General features: G+C 27.3%; 1 protein-coding gene across 13 annotated transcripts in view; it reads left to right on the plus strand.

The window, feature by feature from the left end:
• Nucleotides 1-20,481, plus strand: part of shaker (potassium voltage-gated channel protein Shaker) — a 202,827-nt gene extending 182,346 nt beyond the window's left edge. For all 13 annotated transcript variants that reach the window (XM_015325163.2, XM_089178905.1, XM_089178907.1 and 10 more), the window contains one exon: nucleotides 186-20,481. The gene's annotated coding sequence lies outside the window, so the exon portion shown is untranslated. The remainder of the gene's footprint in view (nucleotides 1-185) is intronic.
• Nucleotides 20,482-22,047: the final 1,566 nt, after the last annotated feature.

The raw sequence follows: 22,047 nt of genomic DNA on the forward strand, positions 1-22,047 counted from the left end.
TCAGGTAAAAAGGACTTGGTACGAAACATATTAAACAAAAAACCAAATGTCGACGATATTATTGGATACTCATTGGTCAAACCAATCTCTATACGCTATGCTCTCATATATTCTTATAAAAATATTAATTATAATAATTAAAAAAAAAAAAAGTTGTACATTAAATTGATAATTGTTTTTTACAGTGAAGGAGACGGTGGCAGCGTGGTGGCCGATGTTGGGACAGTTGTCGAAGAACAGCTGTAACTCCCTACGGTGCCTAACGTAGACCTCCTTCATAATAAAAAAAAAAAAAAAATAATAATGAATCACACACAAACACACAAAAATAAAAAAATAAAAGAGAAAGAAAAAAAAAGGTTAAACAAATAAATAAAAGTATAACATAAAAAAAAAAAATAAAACAAAACAAAAACAAAAAAGATAATCCGTCGTGTATAGCGCGGACGCGTGCGCGCGCGCAAACGAACCACACGCGAGAGGCGCGTGTTTGCGCAGTGCGCGTGGCGCGCAATCGGCGTTCAGATCGTGCGCAAGCGCGTTCGATCCGTGTCCAGTTCGTCAATACGAGGGGTGCTTCCAGTCCAATAGCCATTCAGAAAAAGACAAATCGGAATAGAAAAAGAAAGAAGGAGAAAGAAAGAGAAAGAAAAAGAAAGTGTGAGAGAGAGTAAGAGAAAGGAAGAAAAACCAACTAAAATCAACAATAACAACAACAACAACAGCAACAACAACAACAACAACAACAACAACAACAACAACAACAACAATAACAATAACAAGAAAGAAAATTTCAAAAATTAAAAAAACAAAGCAAAAAATAATAATAATAAACTAGGCAAGAATAAAAAAAAAGAAGAAGACAACAATTAAAAATAATAATAATAATAATAATAACAAAAGAAAAAAAAATTAATAGGCGGATTAAAGAAAGGAGAGGAGAATTTAAAGGAAAAAAAAAAGAAAACAACAAAACGATAGGTGAGAAAATAGGTGAAGGGATTAAGTAAATGTGAAAATAAGGGTTGATGATAGGAGGGAGGAGAGGGTAGAAGAAAAGAAGAGAATAAATAAAATAAAAAAGGGATTTTTCGACGAATTATCAACGTCTGACGACCGATCGGTACGACAGCGAGCGGCTTCTTCTTCCGTGCGAAACGAAGTCTGGAAGACGACGACGTGTTCAGGGTAAGAAGAGGAGGAGGAGGAGGAGGAGGAGTATAAGAAAAGAAAAGAAAACGTGAGAGGGAGACGTTAAGAAAATAATTAGTGCATCATCGTTTGGGATTATTATTATTAGGAGGAGGAGGAGGAGGAGGAGAAGGATAAAACGAACGGAGGGAAGAGGGGAGGAAATATTTGCGAGGAGAAGGTAGAGAGAGAAAAAAACGAGTGGGTGGGAGGAAAAGGGAGGGAAGGGCGTAGAGGGAACGGGAGACAGGTAAAAAGAAAAAGGTAGATAAGAAACGAATGAAAAGAAAGAATTGTTCGAGTTCGAGCACGAATGTACAAATGCATGTGAAAAGGTGAGATAACTGACAAGAAAAAAAAAGAAAACAAAGATTGCGTGTAAGCCTGCACGTGTATGTGCGTGTGTGTGTGTATGTATGTATGTATGTATGTATGTATGTATGTATGTATGTATGGATGAGTATACGTGTATGTTTGTGTTTGTGGTTAAATGTATGCGTTTTGGAGAAAGAAAGAGAGAAAGAAAAAGAGAGAGAGAGAGAGAGAGGGAGAGAACGTATGTGAGAAAAAGACAGCCGCTTAACAAAATAAAAAAATAAACAGTAAAATTAAAAAGAGAATAGAAAAAAAAGGATTAAAAAGAAAGAGAAAAAAAAAAGAACAAGAACAGTGTCAGGAAATTCGTCATCGGGCACGTCGGACGAAAGCATTCCTCGCGCGTGAATCCACCCCTCACACCACCGACTCCAGTGTTCAAAATAAATAAATAAATAAATAAATAAATGAAAAAAATATAATAATAATAATAATAACAAAAAAGGTAAAAAGAAAAGATAACGGATAGATAGAAAGAGAAAGAGGTTTTGAAAAGGGATTATAACTACTTGGGAGAGAAGAAAAGACATAAATGAGAGAGTGAGAGTGAGAGAGAGAGAGAGAGAGAGAGAGAGAGAAAGAGAGAAAATGAGATAAATAGATGACGGAAAAAAACCGCGATAAAAAATTTATCCGTTTATTAATAAAGGACACACGAAGACAAAATTTTCTTGCCTGTCCAATCCTTTCATCCCCCTTTCGAGTTTCTCCACTAAAGAAAAAAAAAAAAGAAATCGATGAGATAAACGAAGGAGAAGCACGAAAATGGGGTTGTAAGGAAGGGCTAAAGGACCAACGGGAAAATTTATAATTATCCGATAATGCTAATTCATTATTGTCGAATATAATAATAATAATAATAATAATAATAATAATAATAATAATAATAATAATTAATTGATCGAAATATTGATTTATGTGGCTGAGGTACGTTCCAAAAATACGTTTTATCGATTTAAGTAAAGGGTGGTATAGATTTCATTGAGATTCGTGTGCGGCTGTGTTAATAAAAAGTAAGAAAGAAAGAAAGAAAGAAAGAAAGAAAGAAAGAACGAGAGAGAGACAGAGAGAGAGAGAGAGAGAGAGATAATTTGTGTGAATGAACGAGAAAGATATTGAGAAAAGTATAGAAAAGAATGAAAAGGGAAAATTAATTGAAATTGGCAAAAAGAAAATCTCAACATACACACACATAAATAAAGAAAACTAATACGGGCAAAATAATTTTAGAGGCAGTGGCGTTCGTTATTGTTATTGCAAGTGAACTATAAACATTAATATTTTCTATAAGTTTATTTTTATTTTCATTTATTTTCTTTTATTTATATTTATAAAAAAAAAAAAAACAAGAAGAATAAGAAGAAGAAAATATTTCTTTTCAATAGAGAGAGAGAGAGAGAGGGAGAGAGAGAGGGAGAGAGAGAGAGAGAGTGACAAATTCGAAATAACAAATATATTATTATTGGCCGTACCTAATCAATTCTGACATAATTATGTTTTCTAATTGACGTCTCGATATTGCATACACATCGTTCGTTCCTATACTACTTATTTACATACATAAATTTTCACGTATATGCGTAATAAATGATCGCACGTGTCGAGAGACACGAATATCGGAAATGATTTCACATAAACTAACACACACACACACACACACAGACGTGACATCTCGAATGATGATGAATTATAGAAAATTGTATGCAGTATTGTTACGTCTAATTATCGCGTGAGGAATAATATATATGTGCGTATATGTATATGACATTATTTATTAACAACGTGTATGTTTTTACGAATCAAACGTCGTAGTTTGATTCTTCTAAACTTTTCGACAATTTCATTGAAATGAGATTAAAATATGAAAAAAGAAAAAAAGGGAAAATGATAAAAGACATTATAATCGTAAATAAATATTAACGAGAGGAGAAGAGAAAGAATAAATGCACAAAGGGGATGAACGAATGAAGAGTTGGAAAAATAAAGATAAAAGAAATCTAATATGCAAGAAAATAAAATAAAAAATCAAACAGGATGACAATTACATTATTATACATCTTGTTCGGTGAACGAGTCCATTAGTCGTTCGATATTTTACCCTAAATCGATATTTAGATTTAATCCACGGCTAAATGATTATGATTAAAACCGGTTTAAAAAAAAAAAAAAAAAAAAGAAAGGTTAAACGAAAATAAATATACGAGCACAAGATTAGAGCAAAATAATAATAAGTGACAGAAATTAATTACACAACTGTAACTACAACTACAACTACAAGTAAAACAACACAGTAACCAAAAATAGAAATGGTGATGATAAGAATAAGAAAATAAACTGCGTTATCTTCAAAGTTTTCGCTCTATTTTTTACGGACTCGGAAAAGAAAAACTCCAAAAAATTAAAAAAAAAATTATAAAGTAACGTCGTGGAATCGCGATGACTGCCATTTTACGATTATATCTCGCGTAGATCGTCCGAATTTCAGCCAATCACCAATTTGAATTACTTTACAAATTTACAGATTGAATAATCTCTAACAAAAGTTAGTCGTCACACAATTTTTTATTAATTCGAATTCACATTTGCAAAACTCGCGATATAAATATTATACTCGCGAGATCTATTTAATAATTATTTGCCTTTCGTAAGAAAAGAAAAGAAAAAAAAAAAAAAGAAAAAAATCAACAACAAAAAGAAAAAATTCAACGCCGGTACTATCGATGCGGTCTGCCGTGACGTTTTTACGCGTGCAAACTGTCAAAACACCATTAAACAAAAACAAAAAAGAATTATTCAAAATATAATTAAATATAAATAAAGAAACGAGACGTTATCGAGAAACGGGAAAGTTGAACAAGTTTTGCGATTAGGTGAATGAAATCACCGTAAAGATAATTAAAAATCTAAAAAAGATAAGAACGAGAAACAGAAAAGTGATCTAACAATAGTGAAAAAATAATAATAACAATAATAATATTAATAATATTAATAATAATAATAATAATAATAATAATAATAATAATGTAGGGGTAACGTCGTTGAATAAAAAAAAAAAAAAAAAAAAAATAGAAGAAAATTATTTCAAAATGCAAATAGAAAAATTACGAGCCATGCTAATGCATAATAATTGCACGCGATACGTTCGATTAGAAAAAGGATATTATTATTATTATATATACGTAAATGATAATGAATTAAACATAGTCGCGTTTTCGATTTCCCCTTTCAAAAAAACAAAAAACAAAAAAACAGAATTATAACATAAATGAATCAATCACCATGCGAATCAATCATTTATTCGCGTTAATTAACGAAAAACTAAATTAAACAAAGGACTCGTTTTACCGTCCTCCTTGAGAATATTCAAAAAATCAAATCAGAAAGAAAATACGAAAATAGAGACAAGTAAGGATTTGGGTGCATCAAAGTAAACGTGATTTGAAGAGAATCGATTGTATTATTATATCGATTACGTTAGAAAGAAAATTTGGATTTAATTAATACTCAAGAATATAAATAAAAAGAAAAAATATTAGATCTACGTTATATCAGGCAATTTTAGTGATTTATCATTCGTAGATTTTTAGGATTTAAAATTGTAATCGAAGGATAATCAATATTTCATTAGACGAAGAAAGAAAGAAAGAAAGAAAGATAGTAGTTATGCATATATTATCGATATTTTCGAACGTTACGACGAAGGTGAAAAAATGATAAAGTAAGTAATTGACAGTTTTTAATTGTAAGAACGAGAATGAAATTACAAATTGTAATCGTATGAGAGTGAAAATGAAAACGTAAAGATAAAGTATGCAAGAAAATGATTGAAAATGACAAAGAGAGTAAGTGTGTGTGTGTGTGTGTGAGAGAGAGAGAGAGAACGAAAGATGAGCAAATGAAAGAAAATAGGAAAAAAAAAGAACGGGTGAATATTTAAACACAGAATGTTTTTTAATTTACACGCTTTTAATTACGATAACTTGAACTTATCGCCTCGCTGATTTAGTCGAAATAAACAAGAATAAAAATAATAAAAAATAGTAAAAAAAATTTTTAAATATGAATGAAGCCATCACAAACTATTACAGCCTAGCTAATAAAAAAAGAAAAAATAAAACAAATAAAAATTTCAACGCGAGAGAAAACGTACTACAAAGGATATAAATTTGTAACTATTTAAAATACCGCTATCAGTAAACGCAAAACACTATTATTATTACTAAAAAATACTATTACTACTATTACTATTATTTAACACTACTACTACTACTATTACTAACTACTACACTACTACTACTACTACTACTATTATCACTACTACTACACTACTATTACTATACTATTACTACTACTACTACTACTACTACTACTACTACTACTACTACTACTATTACAACTATTACTAATACTACTACTACGATTACTACTACTATCACTATACTATTACTATTACTACTATTACTATATTATTACTGGTACCGTTAATACTAAAGAAAAAAAGAATCACACTCCAAAGTGGCATTTAGACAGAGAACGAGAATTAAATAACTTAAAATAAAAAAAATAAAAAACATATAAAATCAAGCCATTACTTTCTCCTAGATGGCTAAAAAGAGTAGATATTTAGAATTAAAAAAAAAAAAAAAATTCACTGAATAATAGGAATAGATGATTAGTGAGTACGATTTATCGCTGACTCTCAAATTATCGATAATCATGTGATTTATCAATGAAAAAATCTTTAGTAGGAAATATGTGAAAAAACAACAAGTGTCAACTTGTGGGACTCGTCTATCTCCATCGAATGAACAATGAAATTTGAATGAATGTGAATAATATGACAGAAATTAATTCTATGATGATAATGATGATGATGATGATGATAAGTTGTTAATTCACGTTCAGTTTCCATCGGCATGTTTTTCTCCATCGTCGTCCCTCCAATTTTATTTTTTTTTTTACATGAATTATTTAAAAAAAAAAAGAAACAAATAATAGGCCTTTACTTCGAAACAATGTGTCTCGAAACAAATAGAAGAAAAATCATTATGCCAATTTCGCTTCTTAACTACCACTCTGTCTATCCATGCTATTATTTTCTCCTTCAAATTCGAAAATCGATCTTTCTCGGATAATAAAATCGATAAAAAATATAAAAAAAAAAAAAAATAATAAAACAGTTACGTTGATCTCGATACGTCGTCGTGCGTGGGTTAAAGAAAAGAAAACTGAAAAATCAAAAGCAAATAAAAGAAAAGAAAAGAAAAGAAAAGAAAAATGTTCAAGAAAGTGATATAGAAACGTTGTCGCTATATATATAAACATATGTATGTGTGAATATAATTTTGAATGAGATGAAAAGTAAGAGATAAGAAAAGAGAGAGAGAGAGAGAGAGAGAGAGAGACGTTAATTCCACAAATAAAGAAAAACAAAAAAAAAGAATAAAAAATGTGCCAATGTTTCTATATTATTATTTCTAACGGAAGTTAATATCGTCGTATCGTTTTGACGAAATTGCGTCTGCGGTGAACATTTTTGATCCCATTTTTTATTCCGACACTCGTGTTATATCGTTGTTTATTGTTTAAAAAAAAAATAAAAAGAAAAGTAAGAAAAGAAAATAATAATAAAATGTAAAGTCCAAAAACACAATAGGATGCGTTCACCTCGCGTGGTTTCCCATAAAAAAGTAAAAATAAAAATGAAAAAATAAACAACAACAACAACAACAAGAATGAAATTCTTTGTTCTTTTATTAGAACGAAATTGTTTATCGATTATAAAAAAAAATATATATATATATATATTAAACAATTTGACAGTAACTATGTCACTGCCTTAAACGATCTGTCGAAAATTTACGATTATTTCAATATCGATTACTCGTGAACAAAACAACCAACAATACCAACATAAACAACAGTAACAAATAAAATACTCGACTCTACTACTATCTCTTTTTATTTTCTAAATAGATGATACATTTTGTTGTTTAAATCAAACTTTTTTCGTTGTTGTAATTTTTTTTGCCTTGTAAAAAAAAAAACAAAAAAAAAACACAAAAAGGAAAAAGAAGAAAACTGCGATTTTGTTTGTTAAAACTTTCTTGGCATTGTTGTGTTTAGAAAATAAAAATGAGAATTTGATTATTATTATTATTATTATTATTATTATTATTATTATTATTATTCGAATTTAGATAAACGCGTCCGATCGTTGCTTCGACGCAGGCGCGCGAATTTAACCCTTCACCACAAACCATTACCAACCCACCAACCCCCAAACTACTCCCCTTGGAAAGTGAAGATAAGAAAAGACGACAAAATCATTGAAAGATCAAAAGAAAAAAAAATGAAGAAAGAAAAAAAAAGGAAAACCAAATACAATCCATTGGACTTCCAGTTTTGCGTTCTGATCCAACTGTTTTTTTTATCTCGCGTTATTAAAAAAAAAAAAAAAATAAATAAAAATACGAAAAATAAAAAAACTCTCGTTGATGATTTTGATTTATAAGTCGTCGTTCGTAAAAGAAACAAAAATAAAATAACGTGCGCGTGTTATTATTATCATGTAATAAGAAAACTTATTATTATACTCTTTCGTTTTTTCTTACATAAACAAAAATTATAATTTAAAAGTAAGAAAGAAAATGGGGATTCGCGTATTAATCGATGACAGACAGGTGTGTTTTAAAATTATTAAAATTAAAATAAAACGATTGTTCTCTCGTATCTCGATTCGTCATAAGAAAATCAATGACCGTCGTTGAATTTTACGCGGGGAAAAAAATAAAAACAAACTGAAATAATGAAAAAAAAAAAAAAAGAAAAAAAAATGGATTTATGAAAGGATTGAAGAAAAAAAGAAAGAAAAAATGTATTTGTAAAAAGAAGAAAAACAATATTCCGACAACATTAATGAGAATAATATGATAAAGATATAAAAAAACAACAATATATGCATATAACACATTACATATATATATAAATAAATAAATAAAAAAAAAAGAAGGATGAAATAAATCGAACTTGTCGCTCAGCCAATAATAAATTCGCGTTGGTTTTACTTCGAACATTGCCTCTTCAATTATGCCCGTACGCGATTATCGATTAATAATGCACACATATACATAAACACACACCTACACACATATATACGTTTATAAATAAATATATTTACGCAATATTATATACAAATATATGTATGAATTATATAAACGTATATATGTAATTGTTTAGAAAACAAATTGGATATAAAAAAAAAAAGAGAGAGAGAGAGAGAGAGAGAGAAAGAAAGATATTGAATGAAAAGGTATGAAAGATAGAGAGAGAGAGAGAAATGACGTGTGAATGAGAGTGTGAAAGGGGTTCCAAAAAATGTATAGGAAAAAAAGTAATGAAATGAGAGAGAGAAAGAGAAAGAAAAAAAGAAAGATATATCGAGAAAACGTAGTAGTAGATAAAAAATTAAACAAAAAGAAAAAAAATAAATAAATAAATAAAAAAGCGAAAAAGTAAATGAGAGATAGACACACACACACACACACACACACTCGTTGAGCATGCATTCCGAAATAAATTAGAATTTAAAAATAAAATTTAAAAAAAAAGATTTAGTATCGCTACGAAGCATAGATATATATATTCCGCTAAATTGCGACATAGACGAGAATATATATATATATATATACATATATTTATAATGTATATATATAATATATATTATAAATATATAAGAGGAAAAGAGAGAGAGAGAGAGAGAGAGAGAGAGAGAGAAAGAAAGGTTGGAAAAACAGAGATCGATCGGTTGCTGATAAAAACTATCAATTAAAAAAAAAACGGGCTTGAAAAGGGGTGGAGGGAGAGTGATAAAAAAAGAGGGGGGGGGGTGGAAAGTAAAGATGAATAAAAATATTATATCTCTTTTTTCAATTGAAAATATGGCAGAGGAAAAAATTTACCTTATTATAAGAAGAATAACTCTTTGATTGATTTATATGTTCCGAATGATATAAATGAATAGTCGAAAAAGAACAAGAAAAAGAAAAAGAAAATGAAAATGAAAATGAAAAAAAAAAAACAAGAAAAATAATTGAAATTAAATTATTATTATATAGAATAATTGATAGAGATGACAGATAAAGAAAAGATGAATGAATGAATGAATGAATGAATGAATGGAAACGAAAAATAAAAAAAGGGGATTGAATGTTATTCGAGGTAGAAGAAGAAGAAGAAGAAGAAGAAGAAGAAGAAGAAGAAGATAAAACGTATGATTAAAATTTAAAATTGGGCTGGATAGTAGTCGTTACTGATAATGATGATGATGATGATAATGAATAAATGCTAAAAAAAAAGGAAACACAGAAAAAAAACAAATAATAATGAAGTAAATTATTTACTACGAGTATTATAATATAATAAACGCGCGAGAGGTTTCAACACAAACAAACAAACAAAAAAAAAACAAAAAATAAAAAAATTAAATGAATTAATTTAAAAAGCGATAAAAAGAAAAAAAAAGACAAAAAAGAAAATGAAGAAAAGTAAGGAAATATAAAAAAAAATTATTATTATTAAATTATTAAATGATTAAATTAAATAAATAAGAAAGACATAATGGAGATAAAAAATTAGCGCCGGCACACAACACAACACATCCCTCAAGTAATGTCGGACTTCCCCTGCTGCTGTTTTGCTGCTGCCGCTGTTGCTGCTGCTGCTGCTGCTGCTGTTTTTAAGCGAATTTTCTCGCTCGATTATTCGGTTTTTTAGTGCTCGCGATCCTCGCTAATTAAACGAGTTTGGGTACGAATGGGAATGATTTAAGGACAAACAAAATCTATATATATATATATGAAACACAAAACAGTTAAACAACACACGTGATAGAATGAAACAAATGTGTTTGGAAATTTTAGTGACGATCGAGTCGCGAATCGGTTTATTCCATTATTCTCAAAAATAAAATATCGAGAAAGTCTGATTATTATGATTATTTTATTATTATATTATTATTTTATTATTATAATTGTGAAATTGACTATAACACTGGAACGCAGTTAAAAATATGAAAAAATGAATGAAATGAATAAAATAAAATAATATAAATAATTTATTTCGATCGATCGATTTTCCCTTTTTCAAATTTAGCTACTACACGCTCGAGTAACAAATTTTTCTAACACTTTTTTGGCTCTAACTTTTTTTCTAACTCGCGAAAAATATTCTAATTAGAAGACATCTATCGATAAACGAACAATTCATTATAAACATAATAATAATAATAATAATAATAATAATAATAATAATAATAATAATAATAATAATAATAATAATAATAAAAATACAATACTGAGGCGATTCAGTGGTAGGGGTAATTCTAATTTATAAAATGGAAAGAAGAAAAAAAAATAAATATATTACACTTAACGTCGGTCCTAAAAGCAATTTCATCAAGTTGACAAAATAGAAAGATATTTAAAAATATAAAAAAGTGCGATAAGTAAAAACAAAATATCTGAAAAAAGACAAGGATGCTAGAGAGGAAAATGCCTCCCCCCGTTCAAAAATAAAAATAAAAAAAAATATATATATATATATATACTTACGAAAAACGATAGCAATAAGCGCTTGATTATAATCCAAATTGAAAACGTATAAAAAAACATACACACAATGATACATAACATTGATAGCGTTCGAAGTTTTATCCAGAATATTTCAATTATTATTAATATTATTATTATTATTATTATATTATTATTATTATCATTATTATTATTATTATAAATAATCGCGAGCTCGATCGTCTCGAATAATACAAAATTAATAATGTATCTTAAAAAAAAAAAAAAAATGAAAAAAATGAGAAACAGGGTGAGAGAAAAAAGAGGATAGAAATTAAAAGAGAATAGAATGAATGTAAAAACAAAGAAAAAGATAAAAAACAATTATTCAAAATTAAAATTCATTCCGAGTATTACATACGCATATAATAAAGAAAAATAATGTATATATATATATATATATATGTGTGTATATTCAACGTCTTGTCCCTTGACAAATGAAATTCGGATTTTTCTTTTGAGGAAAAGATATTGTTTAAAAAAGATCGTAATTTGTAACTCCTCGAGGGGATGTTTTCTGATGAACAGCAGGGGATGCTCGAGCGTATGTCTCGCGGTTTATGATTGTCAAAATGTAATATTAAAGGTAAAAGAAAAAAATGAAAAGAAAGAAAACAGTAAGAAAGAGAATGAAAGTATGAAAGTAAGAGAAAACAGAAGAGTGAAAGAAAGTGAGAGAAAGAAAATTTGAGAGAAAGTATAAGAGAGAAAAGAGAGAGAGAGAGAGAGAGAGAGAGAGAGAGAAAGATTGTGGAAAATAAAAAAGAAAAGAAGAACAAACGAGTACGAAAGCTCGTAGATCGAGCATGACCGCTTTTAAAGTGATATATTTAGGTATTATATAAATCGACATTAAAACAAAATATTAAATTAATGTAATAATTAAATATTAACGTTTGTTATTATTGAAGTTTTCAATAATTTTGAGCAACACAGAAATAATAATTAATGCAAGTAAATGCATATATATATATATATATATATATATATATATGTGCATGAGTACATGTTTGTATGTAAGAGATGGAAAGAAAGGGAAAGAAGAGAGTATGTGTACGTTTGATTGTGAATGAAGAATATGTTATGAATGAATTACTGTGCGATTGTAACGTGTACGATTGATTATTATTGCAGTATGATGATCGCATACACATATATCATGTATATATTTAAAACTAATTAAATATAATTCTAACGACGTGCGATGAAAACAAAAAATTACCGCTCAGATTAATATTATAATAATAATACTAATAATAATAATAATTATTATTATTAATAATAATAGATGAAACAGATAAAAAATACCGCTCGTAAAAAACTATAAGTATATATATATATATATATATATATATATATATATATATATATATATATATATATATATATATAAAATAAAAACAACAATGATGATCCATTACGATAGTAGAAAGTACTAACGTTATTATATTATACACACACATACACACACAACAGACATATAATACATATGTACACATACCTAAACACACATGACATATAAACTCAAAAAAAAAAAACACGAATGACTTTTGAATAAGCTACGTAGTAAGCTAAATATAAATTTGTAACGAGGGCTGCACACGCGGGTGGCAGCCATCCCCTGCCACTTTAGTCGGTCAAAATCTGTTTCATTAAATTAATTAAATAATTAATTAATTAATTAATTAACTGATTAATTAAACAATTAATCATGAAATCATTTATATAGTGTTGAGCACTGTTTTAAGTGCTTTTCATTTTTTGGCTGTGTGAAGCTTTTACTATAAAAGAACAACAAACAACAACAACAAAAAAAGAAAAAAAAAGTAATAATATTAATAATAATAATAATAATAATAATAATAATAATTTAAAATGAAGTAACGAAGACGTCGTAAAATTTAATTGCTTTTAATGCGAGATATTAAAAAAAAACAAAAATAAAATTCCACAAGAAAGGTTATTATTAAATTAAATTAATTAAAGTATACATAAAATAAAATTAAAATAATAAATAAAATAAAATGCAAATCGAGAATGAGAATAATAACACAACTCTTCACATTTTGTCGCGACGATGATTTAAATAAAACAATTTAAATAAACTACGTAAGCGTAAGAGAAACGAGGGTAGGAGGAGACGTGTGGAGGAGTGAGATTTAAAAATTGGAGGATGGGGTTTGGTTTTTAGAAAGAAAAATCTAACTAGAGATGGAAAATGAATGAAATAATAATTATTTAGGCGCGGAAGTGTCGAATTTCACCACACCCGCGATAGTGAAGGCTCACTGAGGGAAATGCGAATGGACGGTTAAAATAATACTAATAATTATAATAATTATAATAATAGTAATAATAATATCAGAAATAAATATTTAAATAATACCAGTAATAATAAACGATAAATAATAAATATAATGAGTAATAATATTAATAAATAATCGATAATTCAAGGACGCCATGTCTCCCTCGGTAATTTAAAATATTATGATTCCGCATCTCCGTTTGTACGCATTTAAAAAAAATAATAATAATAAATAATAATGAACAAAAAAAAAAAGAATACAAGAAGAGAGTAGATGGACTGGAAGAAAAAGGGGGTTGGTTGAAGAATGAATTAAAAAACACTTAACGCGATTATATTTAAAAATGAAAGAAAATTGTGTAATATGAATGCAAATGGAATGAAGAAGTAAGAAAATAATAAATAAATAAATAAATAAAAAAACATACTATATATATATATATATATAACTTTTAACGGTACTAGCTCAGACAAACATCCTGCCGAGTTGCCCCGGGTTACGCTAAGAGCCACCTGGCCCACATTCAAATCTTCTTACGTTTTAAGCACCTCAAAAAATAAAAAGAAAAGATAATGAAGAAGGTAAAGATTGAAAAGAAAAAGAAAACTATATATGCTCATCGCCTTAGTCAGTTGAACACACGATTTGACATCGAAAGAAAACACGCATGAATGATAAGAAAGAAAGAAAGAAAGGATAAATAAATAAAAAGAAATAATTTAAATGCACGAAAATACGCTTATTTCAACGTAAATATGTGTGCAAAGAAATAAGAACTTTATTAACATACACATACACATAAATACACACACATACATTCACGTACGTAGCGCTGTACACAATTTCGTTAAAAAACAAAATTTTATTCTGACAAATAAAGAGAGAAAAGAAAGAGAATGATTGATAAAGAAAAATTGACATCTATCGGAAAAGTAATTAAAAATAAAAAAAAAATAAAGGGAGAGAGAGAGAGAGAGAGGAAAATTCAAGATTGAAACGTGTTCAGAATAAAATTCCGTTTGAACGTGACAAGAAATGTAAGTTCATTTATTTGCACACGTATTTTTCATGTTGTTTCGAGCAATTAACCAAATTTTTTTTTCCCGTCTGTTAAACGACCACGAGAATTTTATAATTAGAAACAAAAAATACATATATATCATATGTATATATATAAATAAAATAAAAATAAAGATAAAAACTAAATACGAATATAAAAAAAAATTAATTCCAACAACATTAACATTCGCATTTGAAATTTTATAACCGACGTATTTCTGTCATCACATTGGCAACAAGCAAGCAAGAAAAGTAAACGAACGATCGAAATTAAAAATAATAACGAACAAACAAATTAAATATATCGGTGCAATCATTTGTCGGTATCAGAATGGCGACGATGGATTGAAAAATCAAAAAGAATAAATAAAATAATAAAAAATTTTGTCACTACCGGTGATCGAATAATCGCACGAGACCCTTTCGAATCTAAAAAAAAAAAAAAAAGAAAAAAAACAGGCTTTTCTTCGCTATGAAAAAATAAATAAATAAATAAGCGCAGCACAAATTTTTCGCGGTACGCCGATAATAATAATAATAATAATAATAATAATAATAATAATAATAATAATAATAATAATAATAATAATAATAGTAATAATAAGAATAATATTAATAATAGTAATAGTAATAATAAATAATAAATAATAATCGTGACGGTGCAAGGAAATGGGTTTAAATTATTCCAATGATCGAATTATCCAATTTCCTCGTTTCATCGAATAAAAAAAATAAATAAATAAATAAAACGGAAATAGACGAAAGGAATCGAACGAGAAGAAGAATAAAAAAAAAACTATATAAATAAATAAATAAAAATAAAAAAGGGCAAAAAAAAGAAATGAAAAAGTAAGAGAAGAAGAAGAGAAAAAAGGAAAAAAAACGATAAGAAACTTTGCATACATTTGTATAAAATGAGAAATACTTTTAAATAAAAAAAAAAGAAAATATAAAAAAAAAAATAAACGACTACGACGACGACGAAGAAAATATCTGTGAATAATGTACGCATTTAAAAAAAAAAAGAAAAAAGAAAAAAAAAACAAGAAAAAAAATTACAGATAATGTTTATACATTATTACCCGCCGTTTTGTACTAGCGTGGCCCGCTTCTCGCAAACTTCATTTTATCTATTTCTTCTTCCTTCTGTTTTTACTTTTTATTTTTTCTCGGATATTAATTAACTAATTAATTAATTAATTAAAATGAAGAGAAGACAAAGAACAAGAAGTAAATAAACGTTTGATATACACATAACCATACATAATAAACACACACGAGCACATAAACATAACACGCATGAAAAAAAATAAACACAAGGGAAAGAAAATATTAATAAAAAAAAAAATTATAATAAGAATTATATATATAAAAAAAAAAAGAAGAAAAAGACACGAATTACCTCGAATATCGATCTCATTACGATTCTCGATTTTATCTCGCGTTAAATTCTTATTCTAAATATCAAAGTTCTCCGATTAAGCAAAAAAAATAAATATAAACAAAAATAATGCAATTTTTCTAAGTTTTGACTTTTTTTACGTATATAAATTATATTATATATATTTAAAAAAAAAAATACACGTACAACAAACATATTAATGCACACACATGCACATACACATATACATACGGATATAAATATATATTATAAATACAGAAATATTTTATGCACCGTCGCATTGTAACGAACCGTCGTCACACTGCCATTTTTCATTCGACCGTTTTATAATAACGTCACTTTTTTAATTTTTTTTTTTTTCATTTTCTTATGCGTATATACACACGCGCGTATACACACACATACACTATTTGCTTATATATTTCGAGAAGAATCATAATTATTAATAATGATTCGAAAATTACTTTTCCCCAGTGGCTGTTAACCGTCCACCATCGAAATATTTACATGCTTTTAACATACATGAATACATTAATACAACACATACATTTAAAAAAGAAAATAAGTAAGAGAAAGAGAAGAAAAAATAAAAATACATTGTTTAGCTGCTCGCGCATAGATAATTCAATAAATAATTCAAAGTTTTCCCAATTTTTAAACTAATTCTCCTTCGCGGTCTCTCCTGCTGATAGAAATTAAAAAAAAAAAAAAAAGAAGAAAAAAATAGTAAAAATGAAAAAAAAAATAATAATTTTTTAAAAGGTATGCTTCAGTTAAAAAATCTTCGAACAATATCTTCAATTAGAAAAAAAAAAAAATAATAACGAATACAATGCGTAAGAGATTAACTTGACAAATGATTCATCGAAAATGCTTCATCTTAATTTTTTTTTTTTTTCGTTAGATTGGCAGTTTGAAAATAAGAAAAAAAAAATAAATTATGTTATTGTATTGGAAACGATGTGAAACTGTTAGGATTTGTGAAAATGAGAATCAGAAAATTGGGGATAGATTGAACGAAGGATTAAAAAGTGAATTACAAATTACATAAATAAACAAATAGATAATATTACATAGAAAATAATTAAAAAGTAATAAATTAATCGAAAATTCCGTTGGTAAGCCGGGTAACAAGGCACTCAGGGCAACGATTAAAATATCGATTAACTTATTTGTACGATGACCTAAACTATTTACGTTGTTCATTAAATGTGTGTGTGTGTGTATGTGTGTGTGAGTGTGTGAAACAATAACAAATTACAATTTAAATAATAAAAGGAAAAAACGACGATTCAAATTTTACGAATTCGCTTGAATTACAATGACAAAATTTATCGAAACAAATTGAGAAAATAATAATCAAACAAAAATATGAACAATTTGAAAATTGTATATGAACATTTTGAAAAATCTTGATAAATTAAAAAACAATTTTTTTTTTTTTTTTTTTAATTATAAACTAACAGAATTTAATCTTTTTTTACAATTATGTAGATAGAATTATGGTCATCGTTAAAACTCAATGTAGCTAAATTGGAATTCAATTTTCAATCCAGCTTTAAAAACTAAACAGCGAAACAAACTAAACTTTGAAACTAAAATCTCAAAATTATGCGAAGCAAAAAAGCAAACCAAAAGAAAAAAAACAAAAACAATGAATAGCGGAGGCTGAATACTGAATGTTGATAAACTAAAACTAATTAAACTAAGAGAATAAAAAGATTATGTATAAAAAAAAATTGGATCTTGTTTAGTGTCCAAGAAGGACGTGAGGGGAGGAGGGATAAGATAAAAAAAAAAGTATTCACAACAAAAGTATTTCAAGATAATAAAATTGTAACAATTAAGAAAGAGTTTAAAAAACTCTTATTTTAAATTGAGAAATAGGAAAAGTGATGAAAAATGGAATGGAAGTATAGAAAATAAAAAAAGAAAAAAGGAAAAGATGAGAGCTAGTAATTGAAAGATATTTAAATAAAAATGTCTCGTAATATTTTATATTAAATATTATCAGACATAAATACAGAAATAAAATAAATAATAATAAATATAAAATAATACACACAAACGGAAACGGGAATCAGCTGTTTACGATTGTTTCCTAAGTGTGCGTCATTGTTTGCGTAATAAATTGTTATCAATTTTTTTTCTCGAGTTAAATGAATTAAAAAGCAACAGAAAAATAATCAACAAAAAGAAAAAAAAAGAAAAGAAATGAATAATAAAATAACTAGCGTCAAAAAAGAATTCGTCGAAGGATTCGAGGTAAAGGATCATTGTTAACAATGATGATGATGATGACGACGACGACGATGATGATGATAATGATGATGATGATCATGATGAATATGATGATAAAAGAATTTCCTACCTACGATTATCGATTTAAAAAAAAAAAAATAAAAAATAAAAATTCATTGATTAGTATAAAAAAAAGAAAAAATAAATAAATAAAATAAAAATAAAAGAGAAGAGAATTTAACTACTTATCGATTAGCTGAAATAAAAAAATAAAAAAACAAAACAAAAAATAAAATAAAAATAAACAATTACATTGTAAGGGCAGCCATGTAGCAAACAATTCATATAGTCTATTTGTTAATGTTTCAGATATTTTATTAAATGTTGATATAATGTACTATGACATTCCTTGTTTGTGCCGGAATCCCCGCATATTGAGAGATAGTCTTTAAAGAAGAAGAAGAAGAAGAAGAAGAAGAAGAAAAAAAAAAGAGAAAAGAAAGAAAATAAAAAAAAGAAATAAAGATAAAGTGAAGAATGCGCTCTCCACCCATGTGTCAGCAAATATATATTTAAAAAAAATATGTTTCAATCGATCGGTTGATATAATATCGTTCATTCAAAAAATAAAAGAAGAAAATGAAGATAAAGAAGAAGAATGAAAATCTCTCTTTGATATACATACATAAGTATAAAATATAAATATAAATAATATAAATATAAATATAATTATAAATATAAATATAAATATAAATATAATGATAAATTTAGTAATATAAATATACATACGGATAGGTATATACATATATAGATATATATAATTATACATACATAAAAACGAGTATTAAAAAAAAAATCATATATATAAATATATATGTATATACATATAGATATGTATATATACATAAATATATAGGTAAAAAAAAAAAAAAAAATACATTTCGATAGTTCCCTACATGATGCCTTCGTACAATCGAATCGGCAATCCGCGTCTCAATGGTGAAGGAAAATAAAATGATCCATGAAGATGGAAGGAGGGTGAGAAGGGGTGTAAAATTTGCGTAAGGGTTGCGAGAATATAAGGTGAAGGGGGGTTCAGTGATTTAAAGGACGATCGAACGAGGAAAAAATATGTCGTGGCAGATGAAAAAAATACAAAACTAAAGAAACTATTCAAAAATGGTCTTTTTGGAAAAGGGGAAAGAGAAAAATAAAACTTACACACACACACACACACACACAGATACAGATACATAACACAAACACAAAACACACATACAGACGGACGTACATTTATATATTATATACATCTATTTTGTTACTAACACAAACTCTGCTTTCGCATTTGTCGAGACGATAACCGAATAAACAAATGGATAAGATTATTGTAAAATTGTGTACTCGTCGAATAAAACAACAAAAAAAGCAAAAGCTTACCCTCCAATAAATGATTCGCGTAAACAAAATATTTTCTAACGCATAAACAAACAAACCAAATAATAAAATATGATAACAGAAATATTATTATTATTATTCGAAGAAGCATTTCACCGAATGCAATAAATTCATAATTAAACATTATATAACTTGTGTATTATGAGGGTGTGTGTGAGAGAGAGAGAGAGAGAGAGAGAGAAAAAGTGAGAAAGAAAGAAAGAAAGAAAGTAAGAGAGAAAGTAAGAAAGATCGAGAGAAAGAAAGAGAGAGAGAGAAAGAGAGAATAACAATATTTCAATTTCTTTTCTTTTCTTTTTTTTTTTTTCTTTCTTTTAATTGATTCCACTTGATTTTTATTAACGCGAACGTTTGTGAAATTAAAAATTTCGAACTCGTTGGTGATAGGTGATTTATAAATATTAATGTACTTGTATACAGAACGAAAGAGAGAGCGAGAGAGAGAGAGAGAGAGAGAGAGTGAGAAAATGGGTGTAAAGATTAAGAAAAGATTGTGAAAATGTTTTGGGTGATCAACAAACTAAAGGGTAAGGTTTTAGGGGGAGATGAGGAGAAAAAGGTGTAATAAGGACGGCTAAGAAAAAAAAATACAAAAACAAAAGGGATATTTTATTGGATAAATTATTATTATTATTAGGTATTAATATATAATTTGAAAAATCGTTTAAATGTATATAAATTGGCATATCATTCGCGGAGGGAGAGTAAGATAAAAGGATAGAAAAAGCGAAAGATAAAGAGGGAAAGTGATAGCGAAGGGATTCAAATGGAAAATAATGTATGAAAAATGATTTAAATAAAAAAGAAAAAAAAGAAAAAAAAAGAGGAAACTGCCTTCCCTCCGATAAAATGAAGAACGTATTTAAAGAAAAGAAGAAAAAAAGAAAAAAAAGATAAAGAGAAAGGGGAAAATGATAAAAAAAGACACACGCGTAAACTATTATCTCACTTCATCAATGAACAAAAATGCTCTGCTGGTTTGGAGCAGTAGTCATATCGTTAGTGAATAAGTCTGTATGTGACACGATGTTAATTACTGTAATATAAAGGGACAAGAAATTAATTAATTATTTAATTAATTAATTAATTGATTGATTGATTGATTGATTGAATAAACGAACAAATAAATAAACAAACAAACAAACAAATAAACAACAAACATGCATACGAATACGAACGAACAAACGAAGAAAAAGAGAGGAAATTTCAAGAAAAAAAAAAAAGAAAATAAGAAAAATAAAAAACAGAGAGGAAAATAAACCAAACCGCGTATATTATATAGGAGCATCTAATATGAGGATATAAAAAAAAAAAAAAAAAGAAAAATAACATGTTTAAAAAATGGACATAACACGATATACTGTTGTTTGTCCAGTATTATCTGGGCATGCATGCTTTGAAAAATCAATCGAATGAATTGTTTCGGGTTTTTTTTATTTCTGTTCTCTTTTTTTCTTTTTATTTCTTGTTTTTTTTTTTTTTTTATTAATCAAACCAAAAATCTGTTTTCAACCCTTATCGGGATGACTTCTTATGACAAATAACCGAGAGACTTATTCTCTCAGTTTGTGTTATTTGTAAAATAATAATAATAATTATTATAATAATTATAATAATAATAATATTAATAATATTAATAATAATAATAATAATAATAAAGGAAAAAAGAAGAATAATAATGGGAATCGCTTTGTATCCGCGAGAAAAAAAGATAAGAACGCGATTATAGAGACATACGTATACACGATCACATACACGCATATATACAAAAACACAAACAAACAAATGGATAAGGAATGCGATAACGCGACGACGTGTGCGGAGGGGGAGAAAACGACAGAAACTATTAACAAAAAACGAGATTTATATACATATATATATATGTACTGATATATGTGTATTAATATATATATATATGCATATATATATATATATATATATTAGGGGGGAAAAAAAAAGAAATGAGAATAACATTTGAGATGAAAAACAAAGCAATCGCACCTCGATCGATCGAATTTATAAAAAAAAAAAAAAAAAAAAATAAAGTTTATTATTTTCTCTCACACACCTCTGCGCAGTATTTTGGGCTCTTCCGTCCAATACGCGATGTATCACTGTCATTGTTTATTTAATTTTTGCAATCTACGTACAATAAAATTGTTATTGCTGAAATGATAAGTGTAAATGTGTATACTGTACATTCAACCTTCGTTTTAAAATCATTATTAAGGTCTCGCTGGACCAGGATTCTTGCCGTCCTGGAGCGTGTTGTAATTGTATATGTACATATACATGCGTATTTTTTAATATCAGACGATACTTTACTCGATAATTAGGGTCGCTTATTAGAGTATATAAGTATAAAAGATAAAAAAAAAGATTAAAAAAA

The sequence above is a fragment of the Polistes dominula genome, unplaced genomic scaffold (assembly GCF_049000335.1).
Source record: "Polistes dominula isolate Pdom_NZ unplaced genomic scaffold, Pdom_raw_medaka contig_18, whole genome shotgun sequence".
In the NCBI taxonomy this organism is placed as follows: Eukaryota; Metazoa; Arthropoda; class Insecta; order Hymenoptera; family Vespidae; genus Polistes; species Polistes dominula.